Raw genomic sequence first — 25,484 nt, forward strand, 5'->3', positions numbered from 1 at the left:
GTCATAAACTATCTGCAGTTCTAGCAAAAAGAGAAAAAACCCCAAAAAACTCTTCCCTATAAAAGTTCTAACATTCAATAGTTATACACTTTCGAAAATTATTCTTCAAAAAGAAAACCAAGTAATTTCATCCATTGAGCTATCACTTGTAATTAGTATAATAAAACATTACTAATATACGTATCGCTAAACTTTGGCTAACAAGTACAAATAGCCAACAGGTTTTGTTGATGCCCGAAGTACCTTCTTAACATAACACGATTAAGTGAGGTACAGAAACGATATATTCTCAAAGTTCCAGGACCTAACTTATCAACACACTTCATATACTTGTCATTCTGCGATTTATTATTCAGCTTCTTATGGTGTTCAATATGTTGTCGTTTATTAATATGTACGGTGCGAAGTGCAAGCTATTAGTAACGTTATTTGGTCGAATAATAATGAATTAAAAATGGTACCACGCATACATATTTATTTTTTTCAAATTGTTACAGTAACATTGCCTCTTATAACGGTGTAAGTATATCCGACTGTACAAATAAACAGCGATTCAATTAGTAACAAATGCTTGTTATAAATAAAACTATTACTGTTAAACATGTTAGTGCTATACATTGTTATATCCTGAATGTTAGAAAAGATATTTTAAGCTAAATCTAAAATAAAGATAATGCTGTTTTCCCTTTCATGTGTTTGGAATTCTGAGTTAGAGAAACTACGCAATTTTAATTAAGATGAAACTTTACGCAGAAAACAATTTTAAATGTGAATAATATTTAAAGCAAAAAACACATTAAATAAAAAGTTGGTTTTTTTTAAGTCAGGATATAAAGTTTGGATACAAAAACAAAATCGATCTTACATGAAGGTGTAGAAGTAAAGGGATTCACGTAAGTTCTGAGTAAACACTGACGTAGTTTCCGTTAGTATAAAAAAATATATAATAATATCTCAAGTACGTAAATAGTTTTTTTAGAGGTTAAAATCTGCTGCAGTTTCCTTTGATCATATCTAATACACTGATAACAGTCAGAGTGCTAGACTATAGTTTTATCGCAAAATGGTTAACCTTAAGATTCACAGTTAGAACACGTTTCCCACAAATCCACGCCCAATCTCATACTGAGGTCTAAAATACTCAGTTGTGAAACATGTACTTTTGTATTCAACTTTATCAAGTTTCTATTGATTATGATTTTAGTTTGAGATCATAAGAATAAATGTTTAATAAATCAAACATCCAAAACGACAAGCTGTTTAAACTAAGTAAATTTCAAGTGAAAAAATATTGGGACGAAATGCGACTTTAAACTTTATAACTTTTAATAATTTCAGATAAGAAAGGAAATGTTTATTCCTAACATATGGGTCGACTGTTTTTCGTATGCGCCACCTATAATTGAGAGCAGACGAAATAATTGTCATACTACAGATGCAATGTCTACTACATTTGCTTTGATTTTCGTAACGAACATCATTTCAGAGTTTACACCCAAACCTGCAAAAGATGCTTATTAACTAACACACAGCCTACACAAGGATCTTAGGAAGACCAAGCACATACGCCAATGGTAACACGATTTTCAAAGATATTAAAAAACAAACATTTACAGCTTCACGTCGAGACTTTCCGTTCCAAATTTTTCAATTCACATTTAATCTAAAATTTGCACGTCTACCAAAAGCTCAGTAGCCAGTTTAATCATTTTTTGAATCACTCTTACTCAGTCTTCGCCCAAACCACGATGACGTTAGCGACTGTGGTAAGTATTTGTGTTACATAGCATTGCTGGTATGCTGAGTTTGTTATTCACCTTCCTAGTTGTCATGTTAACAAACCTTGCGAGGACAAATTACCATCCGCGTTGATACAACAGGAACTATGAGTAACGTTTAGAATGTTAAACGAGCAAGTAGTAAAAAACGCCCTTCCCCGTCGTATAACAAAATCTGTAACTAAAACAAGAATATATGTTTAAAAGTCACGATTCAAGTAGTGATGGACAAATGAGGAGAAATGTGGCAAAACACAAGTCTAGTTAAATGAACATTTTAAAACTTTGTAGGCCTCGAGAACAGATACAGTTTAACAGAAGTCAACAAAAGAGGCCTACGGTTTAAATTCAGTAAAATAACAACATGACAGACGCGTTATACCGTTGTTTGACGCGAACCGTTTAATTTAATCAAATTGTTCCATGACGCAGGTTGTGATAACAAATAGAGTACATAAGCTTACATTGTTGACCAGAGTGGAACTAACACGCTTAATTGCATTAATTTTTGTAGAAAGGTCAATGTTTTTACACTAATATGACATCATAATTGTTTAAAATTATTTCCCCACTGCTACCTTAGTTCCAATTTTTGTTTTTAAGGTGTGTGTGTGTGTGTGTGTGTGTGTGTGTGTGTGTGTGTGTGTGTGTGCGCGCGCGCGCGCGCTTCTTATAGCAAAGTCACATTGGGCTATCTGCTGAGATAATCAGGAATCGAATCCCTGATTTTAGCGCTGTAAATCTGTAAACTTATCGCTGTACTAGCGGAGGGCTGTTTTTAAGGACGCATAATGGAAATTGAGGTATCATTAGAAACAGAATTTGGGCATTTTGTTTTAAAAGTTGCATAAACGATATACTTAAGCCACACTTCCTACTTGACCATTACATACTTCTGAAATATGTTTTGATAATGTGGCCGCGTCTATATAATCGATTGAAAAACTGAACCCCTCCCCAAGCTTTTTAATAGTTTGTTAATAAAAACATTTAATATCAATTTTACACCAAGATTACTACTTGTTAAACATTTTGAGTTCAGATAAACAATACAAGTAATTTTAAAGTTTCATCTGAGTTAATAGTTATTTAATATAATGAAGTTTTTAGAATGTGCTTCCCACCACAGACTAAAATTTCGAAGATACGCCCTTGGATAATAAAAGCAGATAATAACCATTACTCCACGCAATATCATAAGTGCTGTTAGTTCATGAGCATGGATATACATTAGGCACTACTGCAAAGACGACGGTAACGGTTTCGTGCCTCAAAGTGCACGCCAGTCGGACATCTGAAGAAGAAAACATTAGTTAAGCAAAGTCTAAGAAAACTTTATTACTGGTGGCTGAACAATGTTCTTTCATTTTATTATTCAAAATAACATATCAGGTTTTATATTATAGAAATTACCGACAACTTGTATGGTAAAATGAATAATACAAAAAGAATATTTCTAGAGGAAACACTCATTGTTGCTGGCTGTATAGAAAGAAACGTCTGCTGTAGTTTGCCCGACTTTCAGCAATATTTCATTTTTTAATATTAACTAGTTTGCAAAGAGTGCGTTATTAAAGATGGGTTGATTGTTATTTAAAGAAGTGGTCAATTGAATTCGAAAATTAAATCGCACAAAAAACTTAGCAAAAAATCGATACTGTACAGATACAATTGATGTGTTATGGTATAAATTTGTATTGTAGACTATGGCTTTAATAATATAATTCAGATGTTCTGTACTGTTCGAGCGAGGTTTGGAATGAGGTGCGACACCAAAACGTTTCACGAGTGTTCATTTTTGACTTTAACGTCTCGAATTTTCTTTAAAATCTGGAAGAAATCAAATTTCTTATAAAAACACCAGACAGTGAATTAGGGTTTGTCCATACATAGACACTTTTTTCGCATACAGTACGATTCGGTCCGGTTGGAGAACGGTATGAAAAACACGATTCGATCAGCAAATAAATTGAACTCGGCCGACAGAAAAAGTGGTCCCGATTAGTTTAGTGGAAGAACTAGATTTGTTTTTCTTGAAAAACTAATGTGAACATTGGAAGATGTCAGTGAGAGTTAATAAAACATGCAAATAGGCCACGAAAACGAACTCTGAATATCTTTACACAGGCAAGTGGGGACAATTATCACAACAGGCAGTTGTCATACATTCTTCAAAATTTCGTCAATTATCACTTTGATCAAACCAAACATACTGAACTGAGTCCGCCTAATACAACTCCAGTGTGAACATTTCCTTAGTCAGTCATCGAGTGGGTTAGTTAGTTATTAAATAAATCTTTTACAATATTGTCGTTCAATTGAGTGATAATTAGGCAGTTTTTGACTCGTGTCGTAGTTACGAGAGAAAACTTAACTGTTTTGTTTGCGAATTTGGCCAATCAGTGAACATTGCCTATCTATCTTGCATATCACATGCGAAGAAAAAAATCACTTTAGTTCTCAAGTGGACATTGTATTAAGAACCTGCTGAACTAAAGAAGCCACTACATTATTTACAACTATAAATTATATTCAAAGACAGAAATACAAAAACGCTAATTCGAACGCACCAGAGAAATGGACATTATTTTTATATTAGCGGGTGATAACTGCACTATGCTAGTTTGTTTTAATACATTTAAAACTATGGATAACCAGTGTTTCAGAAGCTCAGATCTACACCTGATATATCATAATCTAAAACTGTCTATTGTACTCAAAAAACGTATGGAAATCAACAAGTTAATGACCTTAATTATGATAAATGAGATTCGAAAGCTCAGTCTATTTAGTGTATTGTAAATGGCTATTAATCTATTGTACGCACCATAATTTAGAAATCATTCATTGTAAACTACATTACCAGTGAATGTTTCGAAATATCTTGTGCATATAATTATTCACAGAACGTTGCAGTTAAACACTATTTTCGTTCAGAAAAATATGTCTCTTTGTTCATAAGGCGTTACAAAATTTATACCTGTACGAAATACGCACCTCTTCAACGGAACTGCTGCAGTTAACACCCAGAGTTGGTAACTGGTTGAAAGCACGCGCAATGCATCATCACCGGTACGTGTACAGTAAGATGACGTATAAACCACGGATGACCACTTGCTCTACATCTCCAACTGAGGTATTGTGAAGACCAAGTTTTATCAGCGATACGAATTTAAGTGGGTGTCGTGACAAGACGAAAGGTATATATCCATCCATAGACACTCTTGGCTGAACAAAAAGTTAGATGTATGACCAGAAATGGTCACGTAACATCTTCAGGACACTTGATTTCCAAGTTGTACTAAGGTAAAATTCACGATTTGTTTTAGTTTAAAAGCAATATACTGTACAATAAAACAATTTGTTATCAGAGATAGATCATTTTCATACCCAGATGTAGTGTCTATATTAAAACATCATATGGTGCATTTTAATATTTATTATACAAGGGCCTTGAAAGGTCATGCAACAACAACAAAAGAAAGACAAACAATTAAATCACTGTTTTTTTCCTCGCGGAGAATCAAATCTCAGGTTTTAACACTGTAAGTTCGTAAAATTAGCACTGATCCACTGGTGGACTGCAAACCTACTCGGGAGTCCATCTGTGCCAACTGTCCCTTAGCCTTAAGTTTGAAATAACACTAGCTGAAACGCGCATCGCCAATTTAAGTTTCTCTTGTCAGAACGAACAGTGAAATATAATTATCATTCTTATAACACATTCATGGGTCCAAGAAGTGCGGACCACAACATTTGACACCTCATATCACAAGTGTTTATTTCAGAAAGTAGCGCATACATACCATAACAGAAAAAAAGTTCATCTTTAAGAACTATTCTCCCGGTGAGACAGCGGTAAGTCTTAAGTTATACAATGCTACCATCAGCCGTTAGATTCCCGTCAGTAGACAGCCCGCTGTAGCTTTACTATAAGAAACGCGCGCGCACACTTAAAGAGAACTGTTGCAAGTGACTGGTGAATTTGATTGATCAAAAGTCATAGCTTACATACATACGTTATATAACTTATATTAGGATTGTGCACAACTATGTTTAAAAAAATCTTTCCTGGAAAGGTCAATTAAATTCAGTTAAAATGGTCAATTTTAAAGAATTCAATGTCTTTAGATAATGCAAAAACTAACCACTAGGGGAGGAATACGCAAGAAGAAAGCGCCCAATCTTGAACATGTGTATCTATCTATTTGACACTTTGGTGGAGGACTTTATAAAACAAACCACCATTCACTGCCGATTAAAATCAACAAAAAAAAAAGACAACACGAATCTCTCTCTCTCTCTCTCTCTGCGTGTGTGTGTGTGTGTGTGTGTGTGTGTGTGTGTGTGTGTGTGGTGATAAGCAATCGCATGGTCTGTTAACAGCGCTGCGATTACACGAATATGACTGCTTTAAATATCGTGGTTTAGACATTCTGACACAAGTTTTATCTCACGTTACCAATTGCAGTGTTTTGAAAACTGTCTACATTAAAAACGTATCTAATTAGTATCTTAAAAAACAAACAACAAAACATATCCATGTAGTTTTCTGTCATGACAAATAAAAGAATTATAATTATTCCATTATACGGATGGTTTAGTGTTTTTGTTATAAAACAAAAGTACCAGTGACTCAGAAATGTGTTACTTATACGAACTATAAAAGACGGCTGAATTTTGTTTTTGAATTTCGCCCAAAGCTACGCAAGGCCTATCTGCGCTAGCCTTCCCTAATTTAGCAGTGCAAGACAAGAGAGAAGGCAGCTAGTCATCACCACCCACTACCAACTCTTGGGCAACTCTTTTACCAACGAATAGTGAGATTGACCGTCACATTATAACGCCCCTACGGCTGAAAGGGCGAGCATGTTTAATGTGACGGCGATTCGAACGCCTTAACCCACCTGGCCATGCCGGGCCAGAGCTGATTTAATTGTGATTTAAAAGACATTTTCTTAAGCTTCTGTGTAGGTGAGAAATTCGTTGACAAAGTACGAAAATCTATACATGTTTGATGCCGTCATTCTTCTGAGAAACAAATTTTCTTTCCCGTTTAAAAAAAAACTTTAAACATTGATTCAAACCGCTGTTGCCAGCCGTTACATTATCTTCGTGAACTATTTATAGTTCCTATACATAAAGTTAATAGTCAAATATAAAGTTCCACTATAATGATTGTAAAAGTTTATAGTTCATGAACAGCACTCTTACTAAATATAGGCTATTATTATTTTGCAAGATCTCAACCGACCTGACTATATTTTATTAAATTGTTGTTTCATCTTTTGTAATCGTACATATTAAAAATTCTAGACGTGAATCGGTATTTCATAAATTAAAAAACCTACTACTATTAAATCCAGTAATATTTTTACTTCATACTTCAGAATGAAGTAAAATACGAAACGAAATTGCGTGAAAAGCAGTATAGCACGAGTATGTTTTGCACGTTCTAAAGAAAAACAATCTGAACATATTTTATATCCATCCGTAAAACATGAAATCAGCATATTTTCAGGTTTCATACTAACACGAAACCATACATTGTGTTTTAATTTTCCAATACCGCATATTTATTCCAATTGAGACAGTTATCAAATGTAATCTCTGTAAAAGTATTACTATAACGTACAAGTGTTGTTAAGCGTTAGAATCAACGAGCAACCTCTTCATAATAAACAAAAACCATGTTTCTTTTGAATTTCGCGCAAAGCTACACAAGGGCTATCTGCGCTAGCTGTCCATAGTTTAGTGGCGTAAGACTAGAGGAAAAGCAGTTAGTCATCACCACCCACTGCCAACTCCTGGGCTTTTTTTTTTGTTTACCAACGAGTAATGGCATTGACCATCACATTATAACGTCCCCCACAGTTGAAAGGGGGAGCACGTTTGATATGACGAGGAACGAAAACCACAAAGCATTAACTACCGAAAAATAATTAAATCTAGAATTATAAGCGAGCTTTTAACTCTTAAAAATATCGAGTAAAACGATTATTCGATGCAATGCTTTGACATATGTACACTTGATAATTTCTGTGGAAATACAGGCAGAAGTCTAACTACTCTAGTTCACATTTCCGTGATCTAACGTGTTTATATATTCAAACACACACTTTAGGCGAAATTGCTGGTATTCGAAGACTATACATTCAATATTGTGTATCCTTCGATATCATTATATTAATCTGGGCGACAAGCTTTAAGAAGTTACGAGAAATAAATTAGTGAACGAGTGTATTAGTTTACAGAGACTTCCTGTTGGCAGATGTAGAGTAATATATTTTATATTAATATATTGCTTTTGCCAGTTTAGTCAGTAAAATGCACAAGCACTTATGTTACGTCTAATTCTGACACTTTACGAAACGTATATTAAAACATTTTTTGTTTAATTCTAGTTACTTGAACTTAGTAGAGTTTATTACTATTTCTCAAACAATAAAACAATATACCTAAACTTTCGAAAGGAAGGTCTTCCACCTTCAAGGAGAAACAAGATGTAGCTTAACTCTTCCACCGAAGATGTTTTCAGTTCCGTGGTCGACCGAGTTTATCGGCAGTATTTCTCAAAAACGGCAGAATGAATTTGGACGAAAGTTAGTATACATTTTGATTACAACCCAACTCAGAAGCAACTAAGTTATGGAGGACGAAAGTCACGGAAAAACATTTCTATCTGCTAACATTGGAACCGATTTTTCGCGCTATTTTTGCACTAAGTCGAAAATGATCGGATTTTGATGAAACTTGGTGGACACGACATTTTAAAACGATTTTTCTAATTATGCTTCTTGTAATGAACTTAACAATTTTCCTTAGTCTGTATTTAAGCTTTGTCAATGATTCAATTGCTAACATCAGTCGAGTTTCGGATAAATAAATGAATCCATACAACTCATGACACCCAAGAGCATTAAACAAATTTGACGAAGTATAAACTCTGGTTAGGATAATGTTAAATCATCTGAATAACTCAGAGTGTCATGTTATTCATGTCAGGAAACCAATATCATTACTTAGAAACAGAAAATACCAAATTTACGGTATGATTATCCCTAAGTTCAGAACACCAAATGTCATGGAAAAGTAATTAGACTTATCTCGCTTATTGACCACACACAGAGACAGCCCTGGCCATAAGAAACCGTCAAAATGATGTAGCACAACTAACAGTTGGGTTTATCTTGTACACAAGATATCAGTACAAAAATTTAAAAAAAAATATCCGTTACAAATGTTATTTTTTTAAGGTATGAAAGCGCTACAGTTAAGATAAATGCACAACACAATCATTGAAAACAGGAAAGTGACGAAGGTATTGAGTAAAGAAATTATGCTAGGAGTATGTGGTAAGCTCATTTGTTCCAATTTAGGTTTCGTGTTTTCTTATTTTTCTATTTAGAAAACAGTGATAAACTATTTAAAAAAACTTAAATCGCTGTTCAGTAATTGTTTACCATTACTTTCCCGCATGGACCCACAGTGAAGGGTCAATCATGATTTTTTTTTAAATCAAAAGTCCAATCAGGAAAATTCAATAAAACTCAAAAATAAGCAAGTAAACGAGCAAAAGCACTTCAGTGTCAATGAAAAACTTCATTTACAATTTAGACTGCATTTTGTTTCCCTTTATAAAAGCAAAAATAATTTTCATAAGATTAAAAACACTAACTTAGAATTTTCAAATATTATTTGCACTACCCCTAAAACCTACTACATTAATGTTTTTTCCAATAAAAAAATGTATTTCTTACCCTAATAATCCTATATGAGGTCGGTATATTAGACCGATCTCGTACACGCCTTAAAATTTAAGAAAATTATAAATATCATCTATTTTCTTTCTGTAAGTATCTTAAACTCGTACATTATATATCTATTTATAATTAAACTTTATTGCCCTTGGACCTGTACCTAACTACTATTCACGCCATATAAATACCAAATGACGTAGCGAACGTGCAGTTCACATTACGGCATCCAATTACATACATAACGCACGAACTACTCGCAGATATACCTCATAAAATTATTTATTTTATCTAACTTAAAAAGTTGTCAATTTTTACATTTTAGTTACTTTTACAATAATAAATAAAAATACATAAAACTGTACCAAAGACCACAGAATAATAACACTCAAAAAGAAAATTGTGTTCCACGCTCTCACTATTTTAATGGCTTTCTAGCTGTGTCACAAATGCCGTTAAAAATTCAGCTAAGATCGTCGGTATACTTTTCATGGAAATAAAGTTTGAAGTGAAATAAAATTGACAACAACATAATAGGATATTTCACTTGTTATAAACGAACACTGTTTTGTATTGGTTAAGTAATATATTCCTAAATGTCAGAGAGAACTACCGGTAAGTTTAAAAGAGAGGATGTGACAAGTTGGCATGTCAGTTGAGTTCCGATTTTCAATTTTATGGCTCTGTAACTAAATGAGATCGAAAACTACTTAAATTATGATTCGCCCGAGCGATAAAAACGTTAAAAGAAAAATAACTTCGTACTTTTTGGAATGTTGATAATTAAATTGGAGAAGAGGAAGACGGGTAAACGTCACATTTCTCACACTAGGGGAAATTAAGAATTTTAAACTTCAGTACTAAACTTTGATTTATTATCTACGTTCTAATACTGAGTTTGTTCATATACATTGATAATAAAGTCGTTTAATTAAAATTTGAATGTAATTCTTAAAAGGTCGTGACATGTGCAACTTGGTCTACTTGAGGTGAAAGGTTAATTAATAATGCGGTACTTTCACATGGCTTTATTTTTTGCGTTTTTCCTTCCATTGGTGAAACCTGTTAGAAGCTGATTGTGGACAGTTATGTGCTGTTTAGTTTGTTATGGTACAAAGTCTGAAGCAAGGTGTTTGTGCTTGCTTTTTATATTCGGTACCCAAGGGAGGGAGTCAAGTCTTAAGCGTCCTGACAAATTCTCGTGTATACGGAACCATGGAATTCAGTTTAAATACAACCCTGCACATCAAATAAGCACTACATGTGATAAATCTTCAAATAAAGATATCCACATTCAGATACGTTATTCAAAAATAAGTGCGAATAATTACACGTCTACACCGACATAATCACCAAGTGTACATACGAAATTAATAAACATTCAAGATAAGGTAGTTCATACACTATTTAATTGTAATATCAATAGCTATGTACATGTAGAATATTTAATATTTATAAAAGATTTCACATTAGTTAAAGTAGTCTCGTCTATTACGTACTAACTAAAACACTAAATAGTTCATTGTTTTCGCAGCCCCAACGATAAAAGAATGCGGGAAATGGTCTCTCTTTAGCCAATAAAAATATTCAGAAAATTTCGGTTCAAATTAAGAAAATCCGGATTGGGTAGTTTTGTTTGCAACTGTCAACTGACAGCCGGGTTGATTTTAGTGTCGTTAAGTACATAGTTTACTCTGATAGAAAGACATTTTAATTTTTGTATTTACAACGCTAAAATCTAGGGTTCAATTCACCATGGTAAACAGAGTGGAGATAGCCCATCGCGCAGCTTTACGCTAAAACAAGTTCTGTGTATAATATAAACTATACTAATAAACTACATGAAATAACTACGCATCACGTACAAGTTCACCAATAGCAGATTAGAACAAAAACGGAGAGGAAGAAGTCGTGACGATTGCTGTACAGAAACTTCCAAAACGGGTCACGACTTACAAAAGTGTAAATAGGACGTAAAGCGATAAATAAAACATGTTAAAAGTTGGCGAGTGCATCAAACTATTGATCTTTTTGTTCAATACAGTTTATATTATTTGAATATGCACGGCTAATTAACCGGATGAAAAAAAAATGGCTGAAAAGCTGGTAGATCTCACACCACGACTGGTACTCAATTCTTTATTGATATTTAAACATTTGAACACGAAAATAAGAACATCCTTCAAGACCCCCCCTTCCCTTCTATTATACTCTTCAATGGGTCAGTTTTCTTGTTTTCCCACTTTAACTGTAAGAAACCAAATTGTCAGCACACGTCTATCACCAAACTATAAAAGTTTGTATATTATTAGTGACCTAAACTTTAGGATTTTGATAGCTGTTGTGAACAACTTTGTTTATATAGCCGAGAAAAGAAAGTGCAAGTAATGTATAACTTGATGAGGTACGGTAAGTTGAAAACTAAAATGTTACAAGTTGCACACAGATCACTCAGAAAATCCATAAATTATACAAAACGTAATCAATCATTTATGGGTAGTACATATACGACTGCCTTTATATATATATAATTTTTAAAGCAAATAACCTTCAATTCTTTACAAACATGTAATTTTACATAAAGGACGGACGGGGGCATACCTGTTAAGGTTAATAGAGAAAAACGTGACTTAGAAACGATAGAGATTTTCAACTTTGACCCGACATCTTTAAAACTTTAAAGTCACATAACAGTTAACCACCTACCATGCATTCTACAGATTGCATCACATTCAAGTAAAGACAAAAATAACAAAGTGCGCAAATCACTGTAGCAAAAAATACGTTCAGCTAGACCCTTGACCTATTCGATAGCTTAAAGGCTGCACTCCCCAAAACCTAGTTGAAAGATCACGAACACTTGGTGAGATTCTTCGATATTGTTCAGCATATTTTTGTTAGCGGTGGTGGGGGCTATCTACAAAATTGCGAGTGAGCTTTGCTTTAAATACTCGGAGATACAAAAAATAGTGCTTAGTGCATTACACATGAATAATTCTCAGACAGGTAAGGCTCATTTTCATCAAGACTTGACGATATTCATTACAAATATACATAAAATGTTACACACATGATGCAGTTTAATATTGTTGTGGTGTTTACTTTCAAATACTGATACGTGTTCGCTACACAAATCCACATCTTTATACCGAAATCGTTTCAGTTCACGCCAAGAACATCACGGTCGCTTTAAATGTTCAAAGGGAAGTCATACATTCAGATACATTAGTTGAATTATCCAGAGTTTGTCAGGAAACAAGTTACTTTGTTTTTTTTTTTACACTCACTTTATCTCCAAATAAAACTTAAGGCACTTTTGTCCTTATTGCCCACAACCGTATCAAGGAGTAAACTGTTTGTTTGTTTTTTAATTTCGCGCAAATAGATACTACAGGGCTATCTGCGCTAGCCGTCCCTAATTTAGTAGTGTAAGACTAGAGGGAAGGCAGCTAGTCATCACCACCCACCGCCAACTCTTGGGCTACTTTTTTTACCAACGAACAGTGGGATTGACCGTGACATTGTAACGCCACCGTGGCTGAAAGGGCGAGCATGTTTGGTGCGATGGGGATTCGAACTCGCGACCCTCAGATTACGAGTCGCACGCCTTAACCCACCGGGCCACCAAGGCGTAAATGAAACAGCATTTAAAAATATGAGATACGTGATAAATTACGGCGTTGTTAAAGCACGAGAAGATCTGTAGCACATTCAAACAAACTATCAATACATGATTTATGCAAAATGAAAAACTTCGTCGGAGGAATATTTAAAATTTTGTTGGATGTATTTCAAAAGCGTTATCTCTATATACTTCTGCTCTTACGAAATTAATCAGTTCACAACAGCGTTTCGTCTATGAATATCTAAGTGAAGATTATAAACATGGTGGTACATAGTTACCATATTTAGATTAATAAATGGGAAGTTCTATTTATTTATCTTTCCTTTTTTGTTTTTATTTCTTCAATTATATATTTTCTTCTTTTTGATTCGTGCTTTAACTAAACCTTCACAAAATAGCAATTAAAACAGACTATAATTAAGATACGTTAGCAACAAGTAACTCGTGTTACTTAGCTTTCATGGGAATAAACTACAAAGAATGTACAGGATGTGTCATAAAAAAACAAGATAGTTTCCTCGTAGGAGTAGACCATCTCATTTAGCCACTCGTGACAATAAATAATAGACTTCCTGCATATAAACACGAAGGTATACATAACGAAACACCGACGAAGATTCGCCTTTTGGGCTCGTAGTTGTTTTTTTTTTGTTGTTTTTTTAAATTCACTACATTGTTACAACATATTTTTAACATTGTTATTTCATTGTTGGCTAGAGAAAGTTGCAGGTCTTAAAATATATATATATATATACTTAGTACTGTTCTTATCAGCATGTGTAAATAAAAGTAGATACAACTAAAAAGCTTCACCCATCGATCGACTATTAATACAAAACTTTATCGGCCCGGCATGGCCAAGCGCGTTAAGGCATGCGACTCGTAATCTGAGGGTCGCGGGTTCGCATCCGCGTCGCGCCAAACATGCTCGCCCTTTCAGCCGTGGGGGCGTTATAATGTGACAGTAAATCCCACTATTCGTTCGTAAAGAGTAGCCCAAGAGTTGGCGGTGGGTGGTGATGACTAGCTGCCTTCCCTCTAGTCTTACACTGGTAAATTAGGGACGGCTAGCACAGATAGCCCTCGAGTAGCTTTGTGAGAAATTCAAAACAAACAAACAAACAAAACTTTACATTTTTCTTGTGTATTATTAAATACTCATGATATGCGCTAGTTTTCCCACCACAAACAAATCTTTTTTTACCCATATGGTGAAATATTCTGTGGCACACAGAAACACAGGCGTAGAAAAATCTAAGTTAATGCCAATTTCTCTCCTACTTTCTAGGCTAGGTTATAAATAAGATAATTATGAAGACTGTAGTTTTGTTTCAGTCGTTGTGCGGAATATTTTGAACCTGTATAAACGATCACGCTTAAAGACACTAATAAGTTGGACTTATTAGTCCTAGTACTGTTAGAGATTTGGAATGTGCGCTTACAACAATTTACGGCAGTGTACAAGTATTCAAGCTTGTAGAAACAGAAGTAAATAAACTAATTTGTGATTATTATACAAACTACGTCGAATATGCTCACATAATTCAAAAGAATGTTACAACAATATATACCATTTAATAGTTTCCTCTAGATTTTGCTGCGACACTGTTCTTTGAATAAAGTCGTTTAAGATGCATTTCAACAGTAACTATAGTAATTCTTCATATATTTCATCTATATAATTATTAAATGCCCCCTAACTACAACCAAATAACATAATTGTGCGATAAAATGTAGATACTTTTCAGGATAACGTTTTAGCTTTAGTAAGACTGCTCTGCCTGTTTTGATAGTAAGACGGCGTTTCGAAGACCTCTCCCATGGCAACACTACTTAAAACACTATTGGAACAGGGGTGGGTTGGGCTCCTGGGAAAAATTCCAAGAGGACTGGCTTACATCGGAGGCAAAAGTGTTATTTTTTTTTAATATTATTTAAGGGCCCGCCCTGGCCCGATGGTTAAGGCACTCGACTCGTAATCCAAGAGTCTCGGGTTCGAATCCTCGTCACACCAAACATGCTTGCTCTTTCAGCCGTGGGTGCATTATAATGTGACGATCAATCCAACTTTTCGTTGGTAAGAGAGTAGCCCAAGAGTTGGCGATGGGTGGTAACAACTAGTTACCTTCCATCTACATTGCTGAATTAGGGCCGGCTACAGCAGATAGCCCTCGTATAGCTTTGCACGAAATTCAAGAAAACAAACATTATTTAACTCGGATGCTCAATTTCTCGTTAATAACTTGTAGCCCAGATGAGTAATAAATGGTTGAATATATGAAGTTAAAAGATTATTCTTGTGCGAATTAGTTTCAGTTCACATAATTTTGTGGTTATAAACGTTTATACTGTACTAAGACGGGTAACAAACCACTATATATGTTTTTTACAGATATTGCCAGTTATCACCGAATGCCATGTTTTATTCCCGACTGACACAAATTCGGCGATTTTTATCTTCAAAGAACATGATCAATCACACAGACGTAATACTTGCATTCTCGTAAATAAGATTTTGTGAATCACTAATGAAAGTCGGGCAACATTAGAAGGATCTATAATCGGCGTCCTAATTCCGATAAAGACACCTCTGCCCTCAATATATTTAAAATAAATACAAACACGCCTTGATTTGACACGAAACGAGCCACGTTTTTATTCTATACCTCTTTTCCCAACACACGAGATCAAATACTATACGGGCCGGCACGGCCAGGTGGTTAAGGCACTCGACTCGTAATATGTGGGTCGCGGCATCGCATGCTGGCCCTTTCAGCCGTGGGGGCGTTATATTGTGACGATCAATCCCGCAATCAATTCGTTGGTAAAAGAGCAGCCCAAGAGTTGGCGATGGGTGGTGATGATTAGTTGCCTTCCCTGTAGTCTTACACTGCTAAATTGGGACGGCTAGCGCAGATAGCCCTTGTGCGGCTTTGCGCGAAATTCGTAAACAAACATACTACTATAAACGTATTATTGTACACGTCATAGTGGTGCACACTGTTTATTACGAAGTCAATCACAGCTTGTTAGTATATTTCTTTCAAATAACAATTTTGAAGCTACTTAAGTTCTGAACATTTCGGGCTCCAACATACATACACATATATTTGTTTTCAATTATCTTCAGATTTATTTTGTTGGATTTGTACAACTTACTTCTTACTCTTACTGATTACATTATGACCACGAACAGCAAAGTGAAATTAAAACACTGAATTAAAGTTACCGGAAGTCGAAGTACACATTATGATATACATTATAAGACACAATGTGAAATCAGACTTGGAAGACTTTTTTTTTTTTTTTTACTGTTTCAAGATTTATTTTCTCCACCTGACCCCTCCATAACAACAAAGCCTATTCATATGTCCAAACCATCATTAACCATGCAACTATAATTGACCTTAACTCAATCGTAATGTTGAGGGCCTTTAATACTAAAACCGGGAGTTCGATACTGGCGGTGAGATAATTTTGCGTTAAAAAACAACAACAAAGGAAATATAATTTTAAGTTTAACATGTTATCTATTATATATGTTAACACTAATCCTCTGATAAGATATTACTTTTCACATCACACTAACTTCAGTGTTTTATGTCATTTATGGATAAATCCATCATTACGATTTCGGCAGTAAATTAAAACTACGTTCAACAGTTTAATTTTCGAAGGAATATATTTTTATTTATACTTGAGAATTAGCATTCCCATTACCTTTTCACTGTAGTATGCGATACTGTTTATATATACATTACAGTGACAGAACTTAACTGTTTTTCAACGATATATTTATTGCAAATTAGGTAATTTGCTCATTATACAAAGACTGCCGAGAAATGCTGTTTTATATATAAAAACAACAAAAACATACTACGCTAAATACCATCGAGGCTGACGCATGCGCAAATTATGAGCTGTGGAATGGAATGCTTTATAAAAGTTTACTTCGCTGTCAGCAACAAGCGACTATAACTACTAAAACGATTACAACACTTGAAAGATTCAGGGAAGAGTTATGGGTTAAAAACAGCGTGTGAACAGCGACCAAACTATATTTAAGCGTACAGTATTGCGTATTGTTAGTCATAAGCTGAATTTCACAACACGGTTAAGATCTTTAACTAATATTTATGACTTACTAAATTATTACACGTATGGATTACAATCACAATATTTGGACGGTCCCTGCGATGTCGATGATTCACTACCATATGTACAGTCCAAATATTCAAATAAAACTAAAGGCTCTCACGTGACACGAGACTAGACTAATAATTATACTGGTATTTAAAATTATCCGGCAGAATAAATTACTCCGTTTCCACGTTATAGTATTTATTTGGTAATGTACAATGTACTTTACAAACAAGTTTTGTACATATTATACAAATCCAGTGATCAAATAACCACAATGTCTCGTGTCTTTACGAAAGAAATGTCAGCTTTAAGCACATTTAATGTTTAGAGAGGGTTAAATTGTTTATTGTTGTTCGGTGCAAGCTATACTCAATAGTTCGACGAAGGAACCTTCGACAAACGACTACTTTAGTTTTATTTTTTGCTTGTTATTATTCTTTGACTGTCTTTTGTTTCGAGAATTCTTATAATGCAATTACCTCTAAACAATATACATTTTCGTCAAGCCTGTGCCCAACAAAGTTTATGCCAATAATTAGTTTAGCTGTATCTCCTTCCGAGACAGAGCATCTCAAACATTGTAATGAAAAATTAGTTTCTACACAAATACAAAGAAGTAGCCTATGAAACGAGAACCAGATTTGTTTATTTGACATAATATCGGAATATCCGAGGTACGAAATATTAAAATCAACATTACAGTCTACACTAAGTACTTTTACAATTTTATGTCTTCTGTTACGAGAACGTCAAGATGAAAGACGAAAGAAAGTTCAATGGAGCATCTTCACGCTCATTTTTACAAAGGTGTTTGAGCTTGTGATGCACGGTTTGCATATCTTCTGGATGAGGTAATAAATTCTACAACTCTGTTGTTTGATTACCAAACTCACTTGCTAAGGTATTAGAAATCTCTACCTAGTGGTTCTCACTCCGTGTTTATAAATAACAGACATTCACAAGTTATATTTTACCAGGATCTATTAAATACAGATGGTAAAGTGTACCGGCATCATCATTTGTAATTTTAATTGGAAAGGTAAAAGACTTATTCACCTCCGAATACGGTATTATTGGGGTCCAACTGGCGAGTAGCTCAACTGTAAGACTGATAAATCAAGAACTGTCTGAAGTATGAACTTCAAGGTTATCAGATACAAAGAAAATAATCTAATAACGGAAATCGTGGCCAGTAAAGAGAGCTATCAAGTGATAAAAGTAAATATCAAATATTGTTTAAGCTAACGACATTCAATTGTTAGTGAATTGATGGATAACACTGATAAAAGAACCAGAACAATGAGTATGGAGTTAAGTCAAATTAATCTTAATAACAGTGTGCTTTTTACCTAAACAATTATCTCTGCCAACAATCGAAATAAACATCTCCGGTGGTGTATAGATCCACTGGTATTGGACAGTTGCCCAGTGAAAAAGTGCAATATGGGCAGATGAATCATGCTTCACATTGTTCTGCAATGAAAGTAGGGTTAGGTATGGCAACAATCCAATGAAGTCATAGAACATCCTGTATGGTTTCTATTGTACATGGTTCTGAAGACAGTGTAAAGTTGAGGGGCTTATTTATGTCCAGTGGTTCTAGATAGCCATTTTTCTAATTGTGAATATTTGGTCACCCTAGCTAACTATGTTCACCTCAGATACTATAATTTAAAGTAGATGGAAATGGTTACTTTTAAGAAAATTTGCCATTCGTCACTGAGTTACAATTGTTCATGATTACGCCAATGAGTGTGATGGACTTCCACTGTCCGTCTTGGGCTGTACAGTTCCCTGGATCGTAATTTCACTAAAAAGCTCATTATGAAACTCAACCTGTATTGGTGTTGATACTGAATAAGGAATGGTCAAATACTGAAACAAGTACTTTCTAAACACTATAGAGTCAATGACACAACGTATTCAGACTGATTGCAAGGCACGTGATGGCCCATAACACTATTAGAGTTGATGATAGTGAATGTATAAATCCATTAATTCTAAACCCTCATCAGTGTAAACTTTAGTCTTGAAACTCCCTGTCTAAATTATTTGTTAAAAAAAGAAATTGTCTGATTCGTGAATCTGATTTTAAAATGAAGAAGAAAGATTTATCAGATCAATGAAAGTTTCTCCTTCAAAACTTTCCTATACACTCCTGATTTAGACGTACATGGTGTCAAGGTCTAAAAACTCACAGAGTCGAAGATCATTGTTGGTATCAGGTTGAAAAGAAACTGTTCAATCTTTCCAAAGATAAAAAACAACAAACAAGTAAATAAATAATATAATTAGGTACATCCACTGAAATACAAGAAAATACAAAATAAGAAGTTACGCATGTTATAAAGAACGCTGACTCAGATTTCATTAATTAAATGATGGCAACAACACACAACTTCGTTCTTTAGCAACTTCCAAATAATTCCGCTAGTTGATGAGTTCCATCGACTAGTTCTGATCTGCATAACAAAAGTAGAAGAGGGTAAAAAACAAACAAACAAACAAACAACGGTTTTCTTTGCTATTTAACTCAACAGTTTCTAGCACCATAACGAAAATAGTCACTCATGTCTTTCATTCATTTCTCTTTTTTTGTTTTTAAAACACATCTCTAAATCTCGCTACTTTATTGGTATTGTCAATTTGATTAACAACAACAAAAACAACTATGTCACGGCAATCTGCAAATAAATATTTTATTGAAAAAACTATCAGTAATTATATACTACCTTTTAGTATTCATTCATAAAGTACTGAATGTGATATTTATTTTTTTGAAACCTTTTCTGCAACATACAAACACCAGGAGAAGAAAGGCCTAACTGTCAGAAAAACAAACAGTATGCTAATAAAAATTTAAAAAGTTTTATAACTTAAAGAGGTTAATAGAGTAAAATGTATTATTGTTAATATTTGCACGTCTAAATATTAATTAATGGCTTTCGTTAAGTATATAAAAAGTATGACTTCACAAATTCACGAAATAAGTCACAATCATTCCTTTCGGCTAATACGAAAAACAGTGGTTTCGGTGATAAAAATACTCATAATATTTCTGTTTGTCAATTCGTTTATAATTCCATTTTTTAATTGAAAAATATAGTTAAGAATCGCTACATTAGGGCTCTTTTGGCAACATAACTTCTTCCTGTATGCTATGTATGTCACCGTAACGTCTAGTGGGTGAAAGAAGGGTGGGGTTTTTTGAAAGGTAATTGAGCACAGACAAATTCGATGCCATTCCACATGTGGAATGCTGATAACAAGTAACACAAATACAGTACAAAGCCTGGATATTTAATTAAAACAAAAAGTCTCAGACCTTGCTTTGTATTTTTATATCTGTTGAAATTGAGAGATGAAAACTGAGTTATGATAGTTAATATCAAAAGGTTAAAGTTCAAGCTACTTCTGTAAATAATGAAAACCCTAACATGATAAATGCTTGTAATAACACAATTAAAAAAGATAACAAGAAAAAAAGCCAACACTCTCAGAGTAAAGTTTTCTTAAATTCTACACTTAAAAACGTTCGAGTGTTTTTGCTATTGTAGCTAATGTTTGAAAGCCTATATCATCAGCAGAAAGGTGTTAGCTTCCTTGTCAAATCACTTCTCTTCTTATTACCATAATGGTATATTTGTCACTGCTATTAGCAATATAATTAGAATAGTAACGAATAATTATCCCCACAAGGCTGATAGAATGTATACTTGGCTAAATGTGAATGCCTTCCTTATATATTTTTTTGTTTTCATTAATTTCTTAAACCCAAACATATTTACAAAGGATTAGGCAGTTTCACAACTACCAAAAACTAATGTTTATTGAAAATAGTGATAATGTAAAGCTTTCTAGATAATTAATTACAAGCTAGAAAGTATGGTTATTGTACTATTTCATGTTAGCGTGACAAGAACAAAGGAAGACGTACATACTGCTAGTTCTGGTACAGATGAATTGTTGGCCACTTTTTACTGAAAATTTGTCACCAACAACTACTGTTATTCTAAAATTCTGTTTCCATCCATAGTTTGGTTCATTTCCTGCTAACAACATGCAACATTTTATTGCTGTATAAAGTTTTCTATTATGATTGCTGGGACCAGAATTTTAAAAAGTGATAAAATTATTACACATTCTAATAATCTGGCAAAACTAAAACCTAAAACAAAAACTACTAGTACAAGTACATTAGTGACAAACATCACCAGTCAGTGTTATTTTATATGATTGTACATAATGTATTTGTTCACCCAAATTTCTTTTCAAGAAATTGCAGCAACTTTCACATAAAACTACATTAAATAACAGCAACTTTAAAACTTAAGTGCCTCTTAATTATGCATATTTCAATTTTTTTTCTATCAACATTTTATCTAAATGATTCTAATGAGAAAAAGTGTGTTACCACTGTCAATTAACTTTTATCACCACAAGGATATAGACTTCACTGCTATTTTGCAAGAAGTCAGCCATCATTTCTTGCTCATTGAGAATACCATAGATATAAAGATTAATAAACTACTGCAGTTTCTCAAACCCTCATGTTGAGTATGGTATTGAGAATACCATAGATATAAAGATTAATAAACTACTGCAGTTTCTCAAACCCTCATGTTTTTTTGTTTTTTTTTATTTGTTCTGTGTAAATAAACTGTGTAATAACACTATTTACTAATCATGATCTTCCAACAACTCTGGATCAAAAACCTGAATTTATGACAGGGTTTTTAGGTTCCTTCAACTGAGAAATTCAAGTTCTGTATTTCTCAAATTATGGAATTTGATGCTTCAAAACATTTTTTTTTTGCAAAATTATAATCAGTTTAATTATTAATATTTGTGTATACTAATACAGTATTAAAATAAAAACAATGATTTATATTGAAATGGTTTTATCTTAGGGAACATACTAAATGTTTTGACAAAACATTGATCTCTCTTTTCAAATACATTATCCAAAGTAAAACCACATAATTATACTTAGAAATCATTGTTTGCCACTATAAAAAAGGAGTAAAGGAGCCTACAATAATTTGACAAATTGGTTGCTTTGAAATGCAAGATAAGTCACTAGACACTGAAGTTTTTCAAATTATTTATATGTAGTAGAAGCACAGCCCATAAAGGGTTTCTCAGAAAGCCTGTAATAATCCCTAACACTAGTGTTTCTAACTATATCTCAAACTTTAAAAGAAAGAAAAAAAAAAAGTCTTAAATAGATCTCTCCCTGGTAGGTTCTTTAACATACCAAGTAAAAATAAAAACAAATCCTTCAAGCCTCTCGAAACTCCTCAATAAATCAAATTTCTTAAAATGTTTTACATTCTCTCAGGCCTCTATATGTATAGTGTTAGTAATTAGTTTATAACCTAGAGAGAAATTGGTGTTTAAACATAAACTTGCTTTTCGTGAAGAATAAAAACTTCACCTTAAAGCCTCACTTCAGGTCTAGAAGCTTTTGTGGTTAGAGTGCACACCAAGTTGCTGACACAAAACTGTCAAGTTCATTTTGTACATGACATCATGTAAGAAAAAATCCTGAAAGTAGAACATGTATACTTTGGCACAAGCTTGAGCAGTGCATTAGGTGAAGTAAAAGAAAAGTTCAATAAGAAGATAAAAAAAAAAAAAAAAAACTCACCTAAATTTATTTTTTTGCTTGAAAATGAGAGTGAATGTACTGGTCTTTTTTCTTGTACAAAATAATTAGCAAATACAAATACACTATAGATTGATATATAGTAACAAAAAATAAATTAATTCTCTATAAATAGAGCACTAAAGTCAAACTATTGCAAGTTATAGGCCCTGAGCTCAAGCCCTAATTACAGGGAAGGTACATTTTCAGTTTCAGATGATTATAATATTAAGAATTATGCAAGTATGTTTAAAACTTGCATGTTCTTCAAGAAAAGCTTTTAAAAAAATAATCAAGAAGTGTTATTTTATTATGTTAGAAAACAACACATATCTGTTGGCAAACAAGTTTGTCAAATCAATGTTACAAAAACACCAACCAAAATATAAATTAATTTCAGTCTATACATGAAAATTATCTAGAAACTATTTAATGCACGTTTTCCTTGAACTAAAGCAGAACATATAACGTGTAAACAACCCGAATCTAACAAACCCACTAAGCATGGATTAAAAATTTAGTTTTTTTATGCAATATTGTTATAAAATTCTAAACATTTTTGGTAACTAATAAAGAAAACCTCAACTTTTATTGGTGGTGGTGGTGGTGTGTGTACACACAATCTTTCCTAAAACTCCCCCCCCATTCTTCAACTCTACTTTAAGTAACTTATATAGTAGTCACTTAAGAAATTCCTCTAACAGATCTGCTCTACATGTATAAATTGTCATGAAAAACAACAAAAAGTTTGTGCATCTGATTTCTGTGTTAATTTTTGCAAATTGTACATTTATTTTGTGTATTTCTAAGCTAAACTCAAAACTTTCTGCAATTTATTCACTTCCTTAACAGTTTATGTTCAAACATTATGAAAAAACTTACAAACCTCTTGACACAGTAATTATCTCTAATTGCTGGAGCTAGTGTGCATTTTTAATACTAGCCCTTTGTATAAAGTTTCATAACTTGTAAATTAAACACAATGTCTGTAGTTCTAGTACATCTATATTTAAGTATTTTGCTTGCAGAGGTGTAAAAAAAGCCTGAAATAGATCCATGTATTGGATAATTCTCCTCTTTATAGTTTTAAGAAGTTTCTTAATCTTACAACCACTTTTGAATGTAAAAACACTTAATTAACAAGTTCTTTTTAATTAGAAGCAATGTGGTTTACGACCGATCAAAAACTAAAGATGTATTTGGATTAACAAATTGCACATTTTTTGCAATTTGAAAATGACCACTTGTTAAATCACCAATTCATGCCAGTGAAAGTTTTTTTAATCACAAAAAATGGATTTTTCTGGACAACAAAGTGAAACTTACTATACAATTTAGATTTGACACCCATTTGTTAATCTTGGCATATTCCTGCCAAAGCCCATATTTAATCATGAACAACTTTATACAAGTTTTAAACATAAATCAAAATAAAGAACACTTGAAGGTGCTCACTGATAATCACGACAATCAGGAAACATTAATTGGAATCCACATATTCACAAGTAATGTATTTAAAGAGCTTCTTAAATAAAGAACTACCTTCTGTCCAAGATTTATCAATCATTGAAAACTCATGTATTTCCTTCTTCAGTCACATTTGACAGGTATTGTGCTAGTTACTATGATATAGAGTATTAAAAGGACTTGAATTTACATTTTCTTTAGTTTCTTACCTCCTGAGACTTGAACTTAATTAAAACATACTGTAGCTTGTCTGACATGAGGCATACTACATGAAATCAGAAAAACAAACAATTCAAGCTTAGAGGTACAGCATGAACAATATGGTGAGACATTAGACAAGCTACTCACAAACACACAAAAAATCTGTCATTCCTCATTGCATTTACTGACAGCAGCAAGAAATAAGTATACCATATATCACTGGAATAGTTTCAAATTCAAACAGAAGACATACTGGTTTAGATGACTAAATTATAACTGAAAAATAAAGAATACATCAGCAGCATTGTGCAATAACAAGCACTATTTTTCAAGTTTGATTCAGTAAAAAAAGAAGAGAAATAAATGAACTGTTTCTTTTGTTTGACTTTTTTTTTTGTTATAGATACAATACATTTGTTAATGAACAAAATAAAACAAACACTAATTCAGTCCATTGCTATGAAATTAATATACACACCTGAATGAAGGACAAGGAAAATACTGTTTATTTGAGGTATTATGGGAATATTTTGAGATGCCACCTCCAGTTTCATGCATTTCTTTGGTTCCAATATTCACCACGTACGTCAAAATAAATTTTAAGGTAGTGGAAACTAAACACACACACTATATATATAAAATCATTCAATAGTTTTTGTAGGCTTCAAACTATCACTTTAAGTGGCTATGGTACAAGAAATTGTGAACAACAGTTTGATAGAAGGTAAAATTATGAGTTGAGTAAAGGTAGATATTATTAAATAAGAGATGGTTAATAAAACACATTTTGAAATTATTGAAAGGAAAAAAAAAATTAAAATAAAAAAGTATAGGCTGTTTAGGAGTACAGAAAATAATGAATTTTA

At 33.3% G+C, this 25,484-nt stretch overlaps 1 protein-coding gene across 2 annotated transcripts in view; it reads right to left on the bottom strand.

The window, feature by feature from the left end:
* Positions 1-25,484, bottom strand: part of LOC143256675 (ras-like protein 2) — a 65,368-nt gene that overhangs the window by 25,708 nt on the left and 14,176 nt on the right. The window contains exon 1 of one of the 2 annotated variants that reach the window (XM_076514188.1): positions 4,776-4,797. The exons of the other annotated variant lie outside the window; for it this stretch is intronic. The gene's annotated coding sequence lies outside the window, so the exon portion shown is untranslated. Of the gene's footprint in view, positions 1-4,775; positions 4,798-25,484 lie in introns of those variants that run through there. 2 annotated transcript variants of the gene reach the window in all.

This window comes from Tachypleus tridentatus, chromosome 7 (genome assembly GCF_004210375.1).
Source record: "Tachypleus tridentatus isolate NWPU-2018 chromosome 7, ASM421037v1, whole genome shotgun sequence".
NCBI lineage: Eukaryota > Metazoa > Arthropoda > Merostomata > Xiphosura > Limulidae > Tachypleus > Tachypleus tridentatus.